The 19,685-nt window shown below is 34.3% G+C and overlaps 1 protein-coding gene and 1 long non-coding RNA gene across 2 annotated transcripts in view; one reads left to right on the top strand and one right to left on the bottom strand.

Moving 5' to 3' along the window:
• Positions 1 to 15,706, top strand: part of LOC113604793 (uncharacterized) — a 33,014-nt gene extending 17,308 nt beyond the window's left edge. Inside the window, exon 3 of the long non-coding RNA XR_008297607.1 lies at positions 15,373 to 15,706. This is a non-coding gene — a long non-coding RNA (uncharacterized LOC113604793). The remainder of the gene's footprint in view (positions 1 to 15,372) is intronic.
• CSNKA2IP (casein kinase 2 subunit alpha' interacting protein) overlaps positions 1 to 19,685 on the bottom strand; it is a 381,659-nt gene that overhangs the window by 233,704 nt on the left and 128,270 nt on the right. The window lies entirely within an intron of this gene.

Here is a 19,685-nt window from a genome sequence, read left to right as displayed (position 1 = left end):
TCTAGAGTAGATTTGCTGAACTGAAGGGCACACATATTTTTACATTGATGCATTTTGCCAAATTATACTCTCAAGAGATTGTTCCAATTTAAATTCTTTACAACAATGTATGAGAATGAGTGCTTTCAAAAATTCTCATCAATACGGTGTGGTGTTATTTTAATTTTTTTTCTTCTTATGACTGAGTTTGAGCATATTTTTGAGTATATTTTTACATATATAAAAATCAATGTATTTTCTATTGCTAAATTGTCCTCTACACATAATTTTTTCAGGAGTTTGTTGATTTATGGACTTTCATTAATATAAAAGTGAATAAAATAGCTCATGTTTTTTATTTGGACAGGATTTTAGTCTTTTTCTATACATCCACAATTTTAATTTTTGCATACTCCCATCAGTCACTTTTTTCTTTTGACTGTTAAGTTTACTTCTGTGTTTAGAGAACCACTTTAAGACCATAAAAAGTATCATATGTTTTCCATTATGTATTTTGTGGCTTCATATTTTTTTTTACTATACTTGTGGGTCATCTGAAATTTATCTCCCTGTAAGAGAAGATGTTAGAATTCAAGTTTTTTTCCCTTACAGGTAGCCCATTATCCCAGTTCTATTTATTACATGATACTTCTTTTCCAATCAATGTGGAATACCATTTTAATTCTGAACTGAACAATTAAGTTCAATACCTAAATTCTCTATTTTGTTCTATTTTTTTGTGTGTCTGCATATGATAAGATGACCATAGTTACATAATATTTTTCAGTTTCTCATAAAGTTGATCCCCTCTCATACTTTTCTAACATTTTCCTAATGATTTTTGTGATTTTGAAAGTAAGAAACAACTTGTCTGTATCCAAGAATCTTATTGCTATTTAATTTGGATATATTTAAATATACAGATTAATTTCCATAATAAAGCAAATATTACAATAAAGCAAATGTCACAATAAGGTGAGTCAAATGAATTTCTTGGTTTCCCAGTGTATATAAAAGTTTTGTATATACTATACTGTAGTATATTAAGTGTGCAATATTATTTCTAAAAAAACAATGTACATAATTTAATGTAAAAATACGTTATTGCTAAAAAATGCTAACCATCATCTGAGCTTTCAGTAAGTCAATCTTTTTGCTGGAGGAGGGTCTTGTGTCTGTGTTGATGGCTACTAACTGATCAGAGTGGTGGTTGCTGAAGGCCACAGTGGCTGTGGCAATTTCTTAAAATAAGACAACAACGAAGTTTGCTGCATTGATTGATTTCCTTTCACCAACGATTTCTCTGTAGCATGCCATGCAGTTTGACAGCACTTTACTTACAGTAGAACTTCTTTCATAATTGGAGTCAATCCTCTCAAACTCTGCCACTGCTTTATCAACTAAGTTTACATAATATTTTAAGTCCTCTGTTGTTATTTCAACAATCTTCGCAGCATCTTCACCAGGAGTAGATTCCATCTTAAGAAACCACTTTCCTTTGCTCATCCAAAAGAAGCAACTCCTCATCTGTTCCAGTTTATTGCAGAAATTCAGTCACCTCTTCAGGCTCCTCTTCTAATTCTCATTCTCTTGTTGTTTCCACCACATCTGCAGTTACTTCTTCCACTGAAGCTGAAATCCTTCGAAGTCATCCATGAGGATTAGAAACAACTGTTTCCAACTGCTGTTAAATTAGATGTTTTTACATCTTCCCATGAATTATGAATGTTCTTTCTGGCATCTAGGATGATGAACCATTTAAGGAGCGTGTTCAATTGACTTTGCCCAGATCCCTGGGAGGAATTGCTATCTATGGTAGCCAAAGCCTTACAAAACATATTTCTTAACACAATAAAACTTGAAAGTCAAAATTACCCCTTGATCTATGGGCTGCGGAATGTATGTTGTGTCAATAAGCATGAAAACAACATTAATCTTGTATATTTCCATCAGAGCTCTTGGGTAACTGGGTGCATTGTCATTAAGCAGTAATATTTTGAAAGGAATCTTTTTTTCTGAGCAGTAGGTCTCAAGAGTGGGCTTAAAATATTCAGTAAACCATGTTGCAAACAGATGCACTGTCATCTAGGATTGTAGAGCACAGAGTAGATTTAGCATAATTCTTAAAGACCCTAGGATTTTTTAAATGGTAAATGAACATTGGCTTCAAATGAAAGTCACCGACTGCATTAATCCTAAGAAGAAAGTGAACTTGTCCTTTGAATATTTGAAGCCAGCCATTGACTTCTCCCCACTAGCTATGAAAGTCCTAGATGGTACCTTCTTCCAATATAAGGCTATTTTGTGTACACTTGAAATCTGTTTTTTAGCATAGCTGCCTTCACTAATGGTCTTAACTACATCCTCTGTATAACCTGCTGCAGCTTCTACATAAGCATTTGCTGCCTCACTTTGCACTTTTCTGTTATAGAGAAGGCTTCTTTCCTTAAACTTTAAGAGTCAACCTCTCCTAGCTTCAAAATTTTCTCCTGCAGCTTTTTCACTTCTCTCACCTTTCATAGCCTTAAAGAGAGTTAGGGCCTTGCTCTAAATTAGGCTTTAGTTTAAGAGAATGTTGTGGTTGGTCTGATCTTCTATCCAGACTATTTAATTTTTCTCCATCTCAGCAATAAGACTGTTTCACTTTCTTTTTTTTTTTTTTTAATGTTTATTTATTTTTGAGAGACAGAGAGACACAGAGTGTGAGCAGGGAGGGGCAGAGAGAGAGTGAGACACAGAATCCGAAGCAGGCTCCAGGTCCTGAGCTGTCGGCACAGAGCCCAACGTGGGGCTTGAACCCACGAGCTGTGAGATCATGACCTAAGCCAAAGTCAGACACCCAACCGACTAAGCCACCCAGGTGCCCTGAGACTGTTTCACATTCTTATCATTTATGTGTTCACTGGAGTACCACTTCTAATTTCCTTCAACAACTTTTCCTTTGTATTCATAAGTTAGTTTAACTGTTTGACACAAAAAGCATAGCTTTCAGCCTATCTCAGATTTCAACATGCCTTCCTCCCTTAGGTTTAGTCATTTCTAGCCTTTGATTTCAAGTGAGAGACATGAAACTTTTTGAGTTTCATTTGAATGCTTCGATGCCATTGTAGTGTTATTAACTGGCCTAATTTCAATATTACTGTTAAGTTCACTGTCTTATTCGGGTGCAGTTCATTGTGCCAAAAAATAATTACAATAGTAACATCAAAAAGCACTGATCACAGATCACCATAACAAATATAATAATGATGAAAAGTTTCAGACATTGTGAGAATTACCAAAATGTGACACAGAGACATTAAATGAGCAAATGTGTTGTTGGAAAAATGGCATCAAATGACTTGCTTGATGCAGGATTGCCATAAACTTTTCAATGTGTTAAAAACAAAAAATTATCTGCAAAGCACAAAAAAAGAGGTATGCTCGTATTTAACCAAATCCCTATTGAACACCGCTAGAGTTAATGGATTAATTCAATTAATACTTGACTCAATGTATGAATGCAGAAGTCTTTATCTACTATTCTCCTGTTGTATATTTAGCTTTTTCTAATATTTTTCTGTTGCTTAAAAAATGTGTTAAATTCTATTAAAAACAAGAATCGATTTTCAAAAATTAGATATGCCCCCATATTTTACTTTCTGTTTTCTTAAATTTTTCTTATATTCTTCACCTGTAATATCACCTGTAATATCTGCAAAGCACAAGAAAGAACAGTAAAGAAAAAAAAAAAACGTATGCCTGTACATAACCAAAGATACAATATATGTTTATGATGATCATGATTCTATCCTAGTCCAGTATCCACTTGGACAGCCATTTTGGTAGAGTAGGGTAGACAAGAACTGCCTAAATATTTGCATTTATTAACCAAATATATATGCATTTTTGTGATTTTGATCTTATTATCTCTGCCTGGGGTTTGATCTGTAGCAGTTGAATACAAACTTTTATCAATTCCTTTTACCAAAGCTATATTTTTGCTCTCTGCTCAACCAATGACCTATGATATTGACACACGGTTTTGTTTTGGAAACTTGTTCAGGAAACACTTCATTATTCTGAACCTATAAAAATATTAGGTGGTATTTTCTTTAAAATTCAATGCTAACATCTTGCTTTTTATATTTTAGTATTTAATGACACTAGAATTATTTTGCATATTTATGACATAAGGCAGGAATCTAATTTTATTTTATTTTTCCCATCTGGAGAGCCAACTACATAGCAACATTTATTAACATGTTCATTACTTAAAAACTAATCTGTTTTGGCATCTCTATCATTTGCTAAGTTGTCATAAATATATGTACCTGTTCTTGTCTATAACCCTGCAACAATACTAAACAATATTACTAAATTAATAAACAGTAAATTAAACACAAATACTAAACCCAGCTAAGGTACTGTTCTTTAGAATTAACTTTAAATAAATATTGATACTTCATAAGTGATGCTGCTACAATTTCTTATTTTTCTTCAAAATTTTCATTTATTGTTGACCCTAATTCTTTGATATAAATTTATTAAGTTGATTGCTCCTATAAGTCCTCAAATTAAATTGAATTTCTAGATCCATGTCCTCAAAACTAATATCTGTATGAAGTGCTTCATTTTGTTTGATGTTTTCTTAGGTATCTTTTATGATATTAATGTCCCTTTAATTCTAGTTTGCTAAGGATACATATAAATTTCTGCATGATTTAAAAAATTTTTTTCATTAACCCTATTGGTTCTTATTTTAGTTCTGTATTTATTTATTCATTTATTTATTTATTAAACTCAAGTTAGTTAACATACAGTGTAGTACTGGTTTCAGGAGTAGAACCCAGTGATTTATCACTCACATCTAACACCCAGTGCTCATCCCAACAACTGCCCTCCTTAATGCCAATCACCCATTTAGCCCATTCCCCCCTCACCTCTCCTCCAGCAACCCTGTTTGTTCTCCTTATTTAAAAGTCTCTACGGTTTTTTATCCTATTTTTCCTTCCCTTATGTTCATCTGTTTTGTTTCTTAAATTTCACATATGAGTGAAATCATATGATATTTGTCTCTGATGGACTTATTTCACTTAGCATAATACTCTTTAGTTCCATCCATAATTCTGTATCTTTTCTTTCATGAATTCTTGTTCTATTTCATGGATGTTATTCCTTCAGTCACCACTTCAAACTCTAAACATTCTTATTCTAAAGATATTTTCAAGTTGCTCATTTTTTAAATCCTTTCTAGGGCGAAGTCATATTTTTATGATATGTTTTTACTCATTTTTAAATGATTCATTCTATTCCCATGCTTTAAAATTATACTGGCATACTCATCTTGAATAGAATAATTTTAGCTTTTCTCTGACATGGTTAAAATTTCATTTTGCTGTGAGGGACACCTGGGTGGCTCAGTCAGTTGAGTGTCTAACTCTTAATTTCAGCTCAGGTCACGATCTCAGTGTCATAGGATCAAACCCCACATCAGGCTCCGAGAATGAAACCTGCTTAAGATTCTCTCTCTCTCTCTCTCTCTCTCTCTCCCCCCACCCTGCTCCCTCCCCTGCTCACTCTTTTTCTCTCTAAAAAAGAAAAAAAGTAAAATAAATTGCATTTTGTTGTGAATGAGAAGAAAACAACGGAAACAACTGAAGGGTTTGTTTTTCTCACATAACAAGATGTATGGAGGCAACCACCTCTGGTTTTTAAACCACCACTGGTATAAAGCTCACAATGTCATCTAGAAAGCTGGTTCTATCCATCTTCATGCTCTGTCATCCATGATGTGTGGTTTCATCCTTATGGTTCCTAGACAACAACTGCACCTCCAGATAGCATGTTACTTTTTCAGGGAGAAATAATAGAATTGTCCCAACGATTTTCCTTTAACAAGATTGTTTGGGCCAAAACCATTCAGCCATAACTAACACTTCCACATCAATGACTAGAAAGGCATCATAATCTAGCTTTAAAGGAGTCTGAAAATTCAAATATTCTTATATAAAATTATATAACTAGTAGAAAAGACAGTTAAGGAGAAAGGGTTTAGAGTGGCTGTTAAAGAATTCAGCCTAGGGACGCCTGGATGGCACAGTTATTTAAGCATCTGACTCTTGATTTCAGCTCATTATCTCATGGTTCATGACATCAAGCACAACATGGGGCTCCATGCTGACAGCATGGAGCTTGCTTGGAATTCAATCTCTCTCACTTTCTCTCTCTCTCTCTCTCTAATAAGTAAAATTTTTAAAAATAATCTTTTTATCTCTTTTCTCTGCTTCCTTATTTCACTGACTGGATTCACTGCCTTATTCATATGAAGCATTACTCTTTCCCATGACCCTGTGTTAGCCACCTAGACCTATTTCTAGACTCAGAGCTCAGTAGGCCTATGGTTCAGTCCTCTTAACCACTTCTCTTTTCTAGCTTTGATCCAGGAGGAGATTTTTATATTTTGGGAAGTTGATGTTACAATTTGTGTAATTTTTATATTTTACCTCTCATTTTAATAGGCTTAGAGTGATGAGAACGGTTGTTGAATGTTCTTATTGTACCAGCTTAACTAGAAGCACACTGTCTTTTTTTGAGATAATTTAGTCATATATAATACATCCAAAAACAGTATGTCTTTTATCCAGCTTTTCCTTATGTTAATATTGTACAGAATCATAATTATCATCAATAATAAATTAGCCTTGAGGAAATATCATTAAACCATAGAATTTCTTTGAATTTCATCTTTTTGTCACTAATGTCCCTCTTCTGTTCCAAGATTCAAGATTTCACATTGCCTTCTTGTATCTCTTCAGTCTGTTTAAACTTTAACAGTTCTTCAGTCTTTCCCTGTCTTTGACAAGGATATTTGTCAGTTATTTTGTAGAATGGCTCTCAAATTAGGCTTGTCTGGTGTTTTCTTATTTTTAGATTGAAGTCATGTATTATCAGGAAAAATACCACAGAGGTGACGTGCTGTCTTCGGTGCACGATTTCTAGACATACAATGTCCATGGGCATTAGTGGTATTAGCGGTCATGTTAACCTTAATCACATGGTTAAAGTGGTATCTGCCAGAATTATTCCCTGTAAAGTAACTATTTTCCCCGTGCTGATTACTGAAGATTTAGGGAGAGCTACTTCTAGACTATACAAATACCCTTTTTCTGTTTAACTCCTGCCCCCTAATTTTAACATCGGTCAATGGATCTTGTCTGCAGCTACTATGGTGTCTTAGTGGTGATTTTCTATTTCCCTCATTCTATCAACATTTTTGAATTGAAATTCTCTATCAGGAAGAGCTATCTCTACTCCCCACTTGTTTTACTCAGTTATTTATAAGTGTATTGATTCTTCTTCTTCTTTTTTTTTTAATTTGAGGTTTAATTCAGGACAATAGTTATTCTGTTGCTCAAGTTGTTTCAGTTTTGGCCATTGAGAGCTCTTCCATATGGGATCCTGAACTCCCTTCTCTCTCTCTCTCTCTCTCTCTCTCTCTCTCCCTCTCTCTCTCTCTCACACACACACACACACACACACACACACTGTCTCTCTCTGCCCCCCTCCCCCCCAGCACTTCTTTATTTTCTGGAGCCACGGAAAGCTCCAGTTACATCTTGCACTTTTCCTGTCTCAGTCCTGGGGTCCTTCTAGATCTCTAAGAAGCCTTGTGTACTTGCACTGGAGAAAGCTATTCAGAAACCAGGTTCTAGGTGCTAGAAATGCTAATCATTACTTGGGTGTCACTGCTTCTACTTCTTGTTAGTGGATAGAGCTAGAAAATATGTTTCTGTAGATTAATCCGTCCACATGCTCGCTCACACACACATGCACACATCTGCAGTTATCTCTGTATCTATTTGTATGTATAATTTTTAAAACAGTCTGTATTAATAGCTCTGACTCTAATCCAGCGCCATAGAGTTTTTTAATAGCCTTTCCCCTTATTTGAAATTTCTTTCTCAGACCATGAAAAACCTGGCTCTCATTATCTATTTGTTGGTTTAACCTTAGGATACAGTCAAAGCAGTTTCAGATTTGCCAACACATATCCCTGTGAGAAACAAATTTACTAATTAGAGTACATTATTTGTGTATAATGTCCAGTAGCCTTAGAGTATTCACTGAAAACAATTACAAAGTCACTTAAGTCAGCTTCTTTCTTTCCCATTCCTTTCAGTGTGATTATGTAGTTCATTTCTAATACAGTTAGATTCATTTGGGGCAGTTAGTATTTTACCACTCCTGTATCATCCTAGTTTGTCTCTTTTGAAATTTATTCAGCACAATCCACTCTTTATGATGTGAAGTTCTATAGAGTTTTGACAAATGTATAGAATTAAATATCTAAAACCACAGTTTCATACAGAACATTTCCAAGCCTCCCCCAAACTCTTTTCCTTCATAGGAAATCACTGCCCCAACCTTCATCCCCTGGCAACCTTTTTCCTGTTTTCCAAGTCTACATTTCTGCCTCTTCCAGAATGTCAGCTAAATGAAATCATAAAATATGTAGCCTGTGGGTTTGGCAAAATGCATTTAAGATTTATTCCCATTGTCGTATAAATCAGTGTTTTATTTCTTTATACTCTGAGTAGTATTCCATTCTATAGATGGAGCACAATTTCTTCACCCATACATCGATTGAATGACATCTGGATTATACCCAATTTGGGGAGTAGGTAAATAAAGGTATTATATTCATACATACACTTCTGTGTGAACATAGCTTCTTATGTATCTTATGTATATATCCAGAAGAGGGATGGCTAGATATATGATAGATGTAGGTTTATATAAGAAACTGCCAAGCTATTTTGCAAATAGCTATACCATTAGCTTCCCCTCCAACATAGCAGAGCGTTTTAGATTCTCCATGTCTATCTTCTCCATATCTTAGCCAGTAATGAGTATTAAAAAAATTAATTAATTTATTTTCATTTAAATTAATTTAGTTTTCATTTTTGTTGTTTTTAGTTTTAGCGATGTCAAAAAATGTGCAGTCATATATGTATACCATGAGCTTGGGCTTTGGTCTACTATTCCCTGGTGATATGACCTTGAGCAGGTCATGTAGTCTATTTCAGTATCCTGACTGTCAAGAAGGATTAATAATAGCTCATCCCTCATAGATTTTTGCAAATTAAACGAGATAATGAACATAAAGTCCTTAATACTGTCTGATACCTGTACCACAAAAAATTAATTCTTCCCCTTCCTTTCTCTTCTTAATGTCTTTACATTTACTCTCTAAGTCATCAAGTTTGCCAAACATTTAACATTGGACAAAAATAGCATTTTCAAGTAAATGAAATGATTTTTGTCTGTACTCATAGGTTTTTTAGGCTTTGTACACTTGAAATTGTTGGTTCCTTCTTGCTTAACATCACTATATTTGATATCACTAGATTTGATAGAATCTCTTGTCTTTTTCTAAAATATCTTTTTTTTTTTTGCCTTTCACTCTAATTATAAGTTACAAGTCCAACTCTACCTCTCCTATTCTGATATATTCCAAGCTTAGATTGTGCCTTTCTCTAAACTATTCTTATTTAGGATCAGAATTGATGGAAATCCTTTCAGAATCATCTTGAGAACCTTTTCAAAATAGATATGCTTACTCCTGATTTTTATTGTAGCCTCTGGTGATCAGTGTAGAGATTTTTTTTTCAATTAATTAATTTTTTAATGTTTATTTATGTATTTTTGAAAGGGGGGGGGGAAGAGAGAGAGAAAGACAGAGAATCCCAAGCAGGTTCAGAGCCCAGAGTCTAACACGGGGCTTGAACTCCTGAACCACAAGATCATGACCTAAGACAAATTCAAGAATCAGATGCTTAACCTACTGAGCCACACAGGCACCCCAAGATTTTTTTTTAAATTTTTGTTTTTGAGAGAGAGAGAGTGAGAGAAGGGGAGGGGCAGAGAGGGTGAGAGAGAATCCCAAGCAGGCTCCATGTTGTCAGCATAGAACCCAATGCAAGACTCAATTTCATGAACCACAAGATCATGACCTGAGCTGAAATCAAGAGTCAGACACTTAACCAACCAAGCCACCCAGACACCCCTAGAGATTTGTTTTTAAAATAACCAAATGACACAATGTCCCTTCCCTTACTTCCCTTTCAACCAACTCACAAACCATGATTTAGGATGTGAATGTCTTAATAAACACTATTCCATTCTCATTCTTTTCATATCTAAACATAAAATGCAGTGACCTTTTTTTCCTCAAGACTATTTAATGCTAGCTTTAGCAATTCTGGAAGATATATTTTCAAGCTGCTTTTTAAAATTCCTAAATGATCTGGAAATTATGACTTTCCATGTGAGTTTGAAATGTATTACTAGAGAGTTTGAAATATATTTCTGGTGGCCTCTAATTTATCTGACCCTGATAAAATTAAGGGGAAGGAAATGTTTACTATCCTATGTAGTCTCTTGGAGCAACCCACAAAGCAACAAGATAATTTAAATTTTTTACTTTTTCTTTAAGAAAGATGTATTTAAGGACAAACAAGAGAGTAGGTCCCTTGATTGGATAGTTTTTCTAAGAAATTTTATTCACGTAATTAAATCAACATAAGTGCTTCTAAATTGTCAGCATGGGACAACTGGGTGGCTCAGTCAGCTAAGCAGTTAAGCATCTAACTTCAGCTCAGATCATGATCTCGTGGTTCATGAGTTTGAACCCCTTGTCGGGCTCTGTGCTGACACCTCAGAGCCTGGAGCCTGCTTCTAATTCTGTGTCTCCCTGTCTCTCTGCCCCTCCCCCATTCATGCTCTGTCTCACTCTCTCTCTCTCTCTCTGTGTCTCAAAAATAAATAAAATAAACATTAAAAAATTAAAATAAATAGTCAACAAACAAAATTAGTCTTGACTAAAATTGTTTAAATAATCTTAAGAATAACCTTACACATCATGATTTGAATATAAAATTGGGAAGTTGCTAGCACTCCACAAATAATCTGGAAGAAGAGAGTTGCTCTTTACTGATATGGGGAAGATTTCTGAAGGAACAAGTTTGGGATTACAGCAGAGATGTAAGAACAGAGATAAGGAGTTTGGTTTGCAATCCATTAAGTTTTAAATGACTATTACCATTGAATAAGTAGTTTGGAGTTATGCTATCTGGAATGGAGTTTCAAGTTCAGAATTATCACCTAATATGTAGTAATGAAAGCCTCTCTGAAAATGAGTGGAGAAAGAAAACAGATCCAAGGACTGAATTTGGGGGCACTATAGTATTTAGATCTAGGGTACTGATGTGGAAAGTAACAACTGCAATGAGAAGGAAAGGAAGAAAACCAGGAGCATTTGGTACTGTGAATTAAAATAAGAACATGTCTTAGGAGAGGCACCTGGGTGGTTCAGTCAGTTAAGTGTCCAACTCTTGATCTCAGCTTAGATCTTGCTCTCAGGGTCATGAGTTCAAGCCCCATGTTGGGTGTGAAGCCTACTTTAAAAAACGAGTTTGAGGGAACATAGGTTAATAAATTTATTAATGAAGTGCTATGGAAAATTCCACTTAAATGAAGATCAGGAATTGTATTTAGCAATATAAAGGGTTATAATTACCTAGACAGTAGTGATTCTCATATAGCAGGGTAAGTGAAACCATGATTAGAGCTGGTAAATAAAAAAAAAAAAAAAAAAACTTAAAAGAAGTATTTAGAGCAATCATAACTTTAAAAAAATTTTTTAACATTTATTTATTTTTGAGACAGAGAGAGAGCATGAACAGGGGAGGGTCAGAGAAAAAGGGAGACACAGAATCTGAAACAGGCTCCAGGCTCTGAGCTGTCAGCACAGAGCCCGTCGCAGAGCTCGAACCCACGGACCACGAGATTATGACCTGAGCCGAAGTCGGACGCTTAACCCTCTGAGCCACCCAGGCGCCCCAATCATAACTTTTTTTAAATGTGTGAATGGGTAAGTAAAATGGGCTGGAAATGGAGAAAAAAATTGTTTCCTTTTTTATGATAATAGAAAATACATTAGTTTGTTTGCTAATAGGACAAAAATTGAGAATGGGAAGAATTGGTCATAGAAGGGACAATTGGTAGATAATTATCCCTTTGCAGCTAAAAGAAGGTAGAATTAAATGTATAAAGGGAAGAGGCCTTAGATCATGACACAGAAACCTGAGACAGAGTGCAGTGCATTTATTGAGAGTGAGAATGTCCAAGGAGAAGAAAAGGTATCAGTTATCCAGGAGAGGAGAAAAAATGATAGACTTTGGACAGCATTAAAGGTTCCTGTGATGTTTAAAGTGAGACATATCAGCACGTTCTCTAACCACATTCACCTGCAGAGATGCAAGTTTAGAGTAGGTAGAAAATTTAATTTAACAAGGATTGGAGTTTTGTCAGATAATTACAAGAAAATGAAGATGTGGTGAGAGATGAGGGTATATGTAATGATTTTTATAATGATAGATTATGAAATTTAAGCCAGCTTAGGAAGGCATCAAGGACAAAAAGACAATGAAATGTTTTTAAGAACATTTGATTGTGGTCCCAAAATACAGTTGGAGTGAAAGCACTAAATAATTAGTGGGGTGCTGGAACCTGAGATTTTATGGAATGTAGTAACAGAAAGATCTAGATCCTGGATGTGCTTTTGAGAGGAAAAGGAGCAGGCACTATGGAGAAATCACAGAGATGAGAACCTCAGGTTATTGCAAGAGTTGTAACAGGAGTATTGAAGAAGATAAAAGTAAGCCAGAATCCAAAAGACACTGATGCCACATTCAGAAAATGACTAGAAAAAAAAAATGAGATATTGAGGATACAGCCATATGACATGGCGTTTACACCTGGGATGAAGGGATGGGAATTAAAGACAGAAAATGGTTGGAAATACCAATGGGCATCAAAAGTGAAATTTCCCTATTTCAAAAGGAGTGATATAAAACATATTAAAGAACTTACTCAAGGGATGCAGCATCCTCAGAGGAGACCTAGATTTCAACCATTTAGATTACTCGGAAGGAACTGATCAGACAAGAGCTAAATGTGGGTCTAGGAAATTGTTCTGAAGACTGACCATACTGTGGGGCTCAGAGGAAGGGTTTTGATATTTGGGTAGGGGTGAGAAAGAGGGCTAAAACAGGAGGAGAGTGTTGGCCAAGGGTGATTATGACCAAAGTTATGGATTTTTCTCAATGACTGACTGAAAAAGCAATTGAGATGAATCCTTACAGCATCAAGGCAATAGCAGTGAGGTAATATGTCCATTATATGTACAATATAATCCCAAATATTTTTAAAACAAATACAACATGTCTGCATTTGCAAAGGCAAAATATGGAACAATATATTATAATCTTCTGTGAATTGTTTTTAAGAGGGAAACATAATGTTGGATTTCTATAGTATATGTTTGGTTATTTTCTAAATTTTTAGAAGCATTCACTACTTCTACAATCAAAATTTATAAAACTATAATAGGAGCACATAACATCAAAGTATGTACATAGTGATGCCAGTTATGTTTTTAAAAATGTGGGAGAATTGGGGCACCTGGGTGGCTCAGTCGGTTAAGCATCTGTCACTTGATTTCTGCTCAGGTCGTGATCTCACGGTTTGTGGGTCTGAGACCCACGTTGGGCTCTGTGCTGGCAGCTCAGAGTCTGGAGCCTGCTTCAGATTCTCAACCTCTCTGACTTATTTATATTCTAGACTATCACTGTCCAATAGAGATAAAAGTGAGCCACATAGATAATTTTAAATTTTCTAGTAGTATTAAAAAGACACTAGTAAAATTAGTATTAATAATATTTTTATTATTTTAATAATATTTTTAACATCATAGATCCAAAATATTATAGTTTCAACATGTCATCAATATAAATACTATTGGAGTGCCTGGGTCACTCAGTTGATTAACCATCCGACTCTTGATTTCAGTTCAGATCATAATCTCATGATTAGTGAGGTCAACCCTGCCTCAAGCTCTATGATGACAGTGCGGATGGTGCCTGCTTGGGATTCTCTCTCTCTCTCTCTCTCTCTCTCTCTCTCCCTCTTTGTCCTCCCCTACTTGCATGCACACGCTCTCTGTCTCTCAAAATAAATAAATATTTAAATATAAATATATATAAATACAATTAATGAGTTATTTTACAGTTTTTGTGCCATCTTCTATGAAATTTGGTGTATGTTATCCTTACAGCATGTTTCCATTTGGATGATAAGTTTTCATCAGATATATTTGATCTGCATTTAAAGTTGCTAAATGTATAGTTTAAAAAAATACATTTTTATACACAAGTTGTCCTAAACATATGTTCAATGGTTTCAAATAACTGAATCAATTTCTAAAAATTATGTTAGAAATCTTTTTATCTAAATTAATAACCTTTTTATCTAAATTAATAAAACTGGTTCATCTTTTATAGAATAATTTTTTTTTCCATTTTGGAGCAAAAGCATACTGGTTCCAAAACTATGTCTGTCCAAGTTAAATATATTTATTAACTTTTATGTCAATTCAGCATTCATGTTCTTCAAATTTTTCTTTTCTATTTTGAGAAGAGTTTACATAATGTTGTCAATTACAATTAAAATCTGCATATTGGTTCGTGTTGGAAAATGTTCAATAATTACTATTGGCTTGTATTTTGAAGTTTTCATTTCAGCATAAATTCATGTACCTGTTTGGCTAGATCACAAATAAGCTTTTCTTTGATGCTGCAAGTTTTGTTTGCTTATATGGAATGTTACATCAATGAAATATGTAAATCACACTGCCATTTTTGTCTTATTGAATATTTGGCAAGCATCATTTTTGTTTCAAGAAAAATTTGAATTAATAATACAGTAATCTTTAAGTCATTTGTCCACAACTCAACAAGGGGAATTGGCAAAGGACACAATATCAGTGAATTCATTCTCTCTCTCAATAGCTTCCATAAACAGGCTGTGATTCATAGTAATTGCATGCATATATTGAATGATTTTAACAACTGCGTACATTATATTTTTAATATAATTGTCTCAAAAACTGGGCACAGACATTTTTAATATATATTACAGAGTGGAATGAAACAATAAAGGAAACATCAGTTTTAATTCCAATCAGTATGGAATTTTGACCTAACATAGGTGGAGAACCATACATCACATAGAAATTAATTTTTCCATAATCTAGCTGAATTTTGTCTTTAACAAAAGGAAAAGTTTGAAAAATAAGCTATAAGGACTATTTTTTACACCACTAAATGACCTTTCTTTGTCAACTTCAATGTCCTGTTAGGAAAAATCCACCCCAAGTATAGATTGGACCATGTGTCTCATATAATGCATGACTCTCAGTCTAAAGAAAACTGTTTGCAAGTTTTCAAGTTTTGAATAAGTGTGTTGTGCTTTTTTTTTTTTTTTTTTGATGTTTTTTACTTTTTCAGAGAGAGAGAGACAGAATGTGAGCATGGGAAGGAAAGAGAGAGAGGGAGACATAGAATCCAAAGCAGGCTCCAGGCTCTGAGCTGTCAGCATGGAGTCCAATGCAGAGCTCCAACCCAGAAACACAAGATCATGACCTGAGCCGAACTCTGACGCTCAATCGACTAAACCACCCAGGTACCCCTGAAAAAGTACTTTTTGATATTGACAGAAAGGTATTGTATTCTAAGTGTTGTTACTTGGTGACTTCACTGAAGATATTTCACTTTAGAACTGTGTCATTTTGAGTTTTTTCTCATAATTCGGTAATGGATTTTCTGAAACAAATATTTTTTGTATCCCTGTGTATAAAAATGGTTTTCCTTTTGTGCAAAAATCCAAACCAAGTTAGAGTCTGCCAAATTTACAAGTTTAAAACTTTTAAACTTGTAAGTTTACAACTAACTGAATAAATAAAAATAAAAACTAACTGAATAAATAAAAATAAAGAAATATTGATTCTTTTCATTTTAATTTTCTTACTGAAGATTACTGGAAAACAGTACCCACACTGTTTATTTCCAATTTGACTATATTTAGAATTGCCAAATATATTTATTTAATGTACCTTGTTCTTCATTACCATGTTTGGATTTAGATTCATCACCCTATTTTATGTTTTCTCACTAATCTTCTTTTTAAAAACCAATTTTAAAAAATCCTACCTATACTGCTTTAAATTTGACAAATTTTCTGTACTCTCAATTTATCTTTTTAATTATTTGAAAGAAATATCCTCAGTTCTATCCTTATTGTAGTTGTCCATAAAACTTTAATGTCATATATCTCCAAGGATATATCACAACATCTTTACTTTCCTTCTAAAAATTACAAAAATGTTAAAATACTTAAAGGGTATTAATTCCACTTTCCAGTCTTGATATTAATGGCCAATATTTTAAATTCACCTTACATTAGTGCCTCCCAAGGTAGTCATCAGGATGTTTTTATTTGTTTTTTTAATAAATTCTACACTGCTTTAGAAAGCAACTATTAAAAATAGTTTTTAAATGTTTCTTAGACATTTAACTCCACGTTCTGACAACTAATAGTGTTGACACTTTTTTGACTGTTGATAGAAAATGTACTTGCTGAAAATGTTTCCTAAATTGTCCATTATATTCTATATAATTTTTAACACAATTAACAAATAAATTGTTGTGCTGCTCTCATGAAGCATACCGCAATTGCTGTTCATCATAAATTTTTGACAAACCTGCAACTCTCTTTTTTCCCATTATTTTAGACATAGTGCAAACTTCCACAACTCCATTTCATTCTGGACAGTAGTACGTTTTCATTTTAAATTTAAAATAGACCCATACTTATTTGTAAACTAAAAATGTTTTTTTTAGTTTTTTTAATGTTTTATTTTTGAGAGAGAGAGAAACAGAGTGTGAGTGGGGGTGGTACATACAGAGAGAGAGAGAGAGAGAGAGACTGAAAGAGAGACACAGAATCTGAAGCCGGCTCCAGGCTCCGAGCTGTCAGCACTGAGCCCGACGCTGGGCTCGTACTCACAGACCATGAGATCATGACCTTTGCCCAAGTTGGACACTTAGAGGACTGAGCCACCCAGGTGCCCCTGTAAACTAAAAATGTTTTAATTGTACTGTAATCAAAACTTTCACAAGAATTCAATTATAAGTTACATACACATTACTGTACCTCATGCTGCCCATATAAAATATTCAAGTAAACTCATTACAATATTACACCAGTATAAAGGAAATGTAGTCTTGCCAAAACTATAACATTGTGTGTATTTTTAAAAACATTTTATACTGCTTCAGTGTCTAAATTTTAAAGTATGGTACAAACCTCATTTCAAGTGCTCCATAGCTACATGTGGCTTAATGGGCACTGAGAGTGCATGCAGTTCTAGGCAGATGAAAAAACGTTTCCTTGACCATTGTGTAAATTTTATTATTAAACTAAGCCCTTCTCTGGATTCCATTTCTCTTTCAGTACATTTGGGGTCATAATATGCTTCAAATTTCACAAGAATATTACAGAGCTCTAGGGAAGATGGCACATTGGGAGTGCTAATCAATAATAATGTTAGTTATCTTTTTAAATCTCCAAAGAATTAGAAATTCTTTAGATGATTTTTCTTGTCCATGATAGTGATATGATCCACTCAGAATTATAAAATTTATAGTAAATATATCTAAGTATTTTACATGGTATCAATTTGAAAATACAAAATATAATCCCTCAAACAAGTAGGTTCTATTATTATAATTATTAATATTATTGAAAAGCTAAATACAGTATTTTTTTCTCTAATGGGCATTCAAAGAAATTGCAACTGCTAAGAGAGATGAAGGCTAATTTAAATTTTAGTAATTAATAAGAATATCAAGTACCATATACTATGATTCCACTTATATTACAGATTTCAATAGCCTTCTTTCTATTATGAATAATATGGTATGGTCTCAATCTTTAAAAAATCATTTCCAATGTATTACATATATCTATTACATGTTATACTTTTTGTTTGACTAAGGAGTAGCTATACTTTAATTCATTTTCATACTCTAAAGTACTGCAATTAACACTTCTTTACTGAAAGATTCTAACACTTCTGTGTTACCTTTTCAAACACTTCTCACTTTGTAGTGTAAGCCTGGCACAAATCCCAGAATGTGATTCTGACACACCATTTCCTCACTGTGGGAACAAGCTTTGGGGAACTCATTTTCTATAAGCAACAAAAATAGCTCTATGCCCATCCCTCTCTACCTCCTATCTAGAACCAAATAGTTATTCAAATATTTATTATCAAGGCATTTACTAGGGGCAAGATACTACACAATGTAAAGAAAAGAATGAAGAAAATATGCTGAAAGGGTTTAGACTTTCAGGCATTTGGCATCTCAAGGATGAATTGGAAATTGGAAATAAACTGAAAGGATCTATGTATCAATGTAATCAAAGAACATATGCCAGAGGCATAGGAAAGCAAAGAAAGAAAAAGTGGTTCACAGAGCAAGCAGGGGTGTTGCTATATCGTTAACAGAGATGAGCTTGCCTAATGGATAGGATATTAAAATAGATGAGTGTGGATTTTGGATGTTCTAAATGACCCAAGGAGCATTGAGCAAGGTCTAAGAGACAGAACATACTGAGTATATTTGAGAAATTGTAAGAGAAAAAGATTACATGGAATTGAAATGCATTATGGTTGTAATACATTGTGAAAATAGTAGGTGATGAAAAAGAGATTCATATGGACAAAATAGTGGAAGGTTGAAGAGTGACAGGCTGAAGAGTTTGGATTTTGCTCCAGGAACAACAAGCAGCCTTGACCTGAGTGGAAATGGTTATAATGAAATACAGATTTAATTGACAAAAGAGGAACTGTTAAGGAGTACTGTAACTGATATTTTGAATATGGTTCTCAGGCCATTATTATCCTAAAGCATCAAAAATGCTTAAGTTCTGTTACCAACTATAATTATTAAAGTACAAAGTGGATGCATAAATGTGAAGGAGGAGGAGGAGGAGGAGGAAAAGGAACAGAAGGAGGAGGAGGAGGGGGAGAGGGGGAAGGAGAAGAGGAGGAAGGAGAAGAGAAGGAAAAGAAGAAGGAAGAGGAGGAGGAGGAAGAGGAAGCAGAAGAGGAGAAAGGAGGAGGAAGAGGAGGAGGGGGAGGAGGGGGAGGAAGAAAGGAAGAAGGAGAAGAAGAAAGAGGAGAATTATTTCAAGATAATAAGAATAAAGGTAGGAATGATACTATTCATTCAGGGTTACTGTGTGCCAGATGCTCACCATATATCGTCCCTCTTTGATGAGGGAACGTTTTCACAGTGATTGACTAACTTGCCAAAGCTGTGCAGTTAGTGACAGAGCCTGGATCTGAGAGTGTCTGGGACCAAGAAGGTGGAATACATGATCTTTATCCCTGAGTGTTAAAGTGGTATATTAGTTTTTCAACATGGAGAGAAACACATACTTAGACCAGAGACATAATACAGTTCTATTTCTTTTTCTGGAAAGAATTTATGGCACAGAGAGTTTAGATGATGTTCCAGACGTTGTCATTTCCTTAGGAAATGACTTCTATAAAATGGACACTCGATGTTGTGCAAATGAATGGAAGAATGAGCCTAGTTCCACCTTCATTCTAATTTTTTCAGCATCTCACATTTCATGATTTTAAATAATATAAAAAATAAATGGTGGCTGACATGGCTCTTATTATACATACACAGGATCAATTAATATGATGTGACAATCAATTAATTACATATTAATGTAACTATATAGTTATT

The sequence above is a fragment of the Acinonyx jubatus genome, chromosome C2, assembly GCF_027475565.1.
Source record: "Acinonyx jubatus isolate Ajub_Pintada_27869175 chromosome C2, VMU_Ajub_asm_v1.0, whole genome shotgun sequence".
Taxonomy (NCBI): Eukaryota; Metazoa; Chordata; class Mammalia; order Carnivora; family Felidae; genus Acinonyx; species Acinonyx jubatus.
This window is presented reverse-complemented; position numbering and strand designations above follow the sequence as displayed.